This window comes from Austrofundulus limnaeus, unplaced genomic scaffold (genome assembly GCF_001266775.1).
Source record: "Austrofundulus limnaeus strain Quisiro unplaced genomic scaffold, Austrofundulus_limnaeus-1.0 Scaffold850, whole genome shotgun sequence".
NCBI lineage: Eukaryota > Metazoa > Chordata > Actinopteri > Cyprinodontiformes > Rivulidae > Austrofundulus > Austrofundulus limnaeus.
This window is the reverse complement of record NW_013953252.1, coordinates 142,400-144,383: the sequence shown is the minus strand read 5'-3', so window position 1 is coordinate 144,383 and position 1,984 is coordinate 142,400.

Sequence of the window (1,984 nt, the reverse complement as noted above, 5' to 3'; positions counted from 1 at the left end):
ATAATATATATAATATATATAGGACTTTGTCCTATTCACTTAAAGAAAATAAAAACACTTTAAAATGATTTTCTTCTTATAAGTGAAAAAAATAAAATCAAAGACAAAGAAAATAAACAATAGAAAAGTTTTTTTTTCACCAGGGTGACCCCTACAATAGTCTACACCCACGTCATGTGGGCCTCACCTCGGTCCGTATAAAAGGGGAGGACGGACCTGAGTTCAGCTCCCAATAGCTTACTTTTTCTTCAGCTACGGAAGCCGGTGAGGCCCCGATCCTTAGAGGGCTGCGCTTACACTCATAGAATCTGGGGTTACAATACGTAACCAACGTTCTATTTCGTGTAAGCTCCGCCTTCTAAGGCTAACGCAGATGGGTATTAGAGGCGGAGCCTGATGTAGTCTACACCTCACCGGCTTGACATACTCGTGAAGCTCCCGCCCAAAAACACCCCTTGTGATGTTGCATAAGCAAAAGGCAGCAGCAACAGCTGATTCACATAGTGAACAGATTTGCATGATCCCTTGTGTCCATCACATGATCCAGGTGATGTGAAGAAGAGACAGCACTGTGTGTGCAGTATCACTTCAAGCACAAAGGTCATTATTTGTCCAATAATTAAGACAAAATATATATATTACTCTGACAAGGTCCTGAGAACAGAGTGAGTCAGAGAGGGGCCCGAAACATCCCGTAGATAAAAATGGATGAAAGGGCAAGGGGATGACCAGGAGGCTGCAGAGCAAATATCCTGGACTGATACTCCACTGTACAGAGCAGTGGAGGAAGAGAGCCCCCWTGTGGGATGAGCTGACAGTACAGCTGGAGGCTGCAAACCTGATGAGATGTAAGCCAGCAACATCGCTTCACAAATCCAATGTGACAGCCTCTGAGAAGACAAAGGTTGTCCTGCAGACTGCTCTCTGTAGTGAACAAAYAAACACTGAGAGCGCCTGATCTGTGCTGTGCGTGACACATAACACAAGAGTGCGCGCACGGGACATAGCAGGTGAGAAGCTGCTTCCTCCTCCGAACTATGAGGGGGAGGACAAAAAGCCGCTCAGAGTAATAACTCTGGAGCTGTAAGAGCTTGTGATGCTCTTAGGCATAAAAGCCGGGTTGGTGCGCAAAGTCGCAGAGCCGCCATCTTCCCGTATCCTGAGACAGGAGGGAGACACTGACAGGGCAGACAGCTCGCTGACTCTCTTTGCTGATGTTAACGCTAACAGCAGCGCTGTTTTTTGAGATAAAAACTTTAATGAGACCTGATCCAAAAACTCAAAAGGAGCTTTAGTCAAAGCGTGTAGCACCAGTGTTAAATCCCACTGTGGTACCAGTGTGCGCGTGACAGGTCTGCGCCTACACACTCCTTTTAAGAACCATTTTACCAACGAATGATTAAAAACCGTCCTGTCACCAAAACCCACGTGACAGGAGGAAATTGCCGCAGCATACGTCTTAACGGTGCTGAAGGCTAAACCTCTGTCCATCAACATCTGTAGGAAAGACAGAATGCAGGACAAAGAGCAGGAGACTGGGTCTGCATTTTTTTCTACACACCAGCGCTGAAAGGATGACCACTTAGCTGTGTAGGATGAGACTGTGGATGCTGCGCGCGCATCCTGGATGGTGCGCACCACATCAGCAGATAAACTTAGGTTTACTAAGCGTTCCCGCTCAGCAGCCAGGCCCAAAGGGGCTGGTCCAGTTTCGGGAAGCTCCTGATCGCTCCTCCCGCCTGCAGGAGAGCATCCTCCTGCCAGGGTAGCTGAAGCGGAAGACCTGACAGTAATGACTGGAGGACCGGGAACCAGTGCGCTCCCGTGCGCTCCAGAGCAATCAGAATAACCCGCCGGCGGTCTGCTCTGATCCGGTCCAGTAGTCGCGGGATCAGAGGGACAGGAAGGAAAGCATAAAGCAGCTTGTCCGGCCAGGGACGGTGCGCAAAGGCGTCCACTCCCAGAGGAGGGTCGTCCCGTGAGC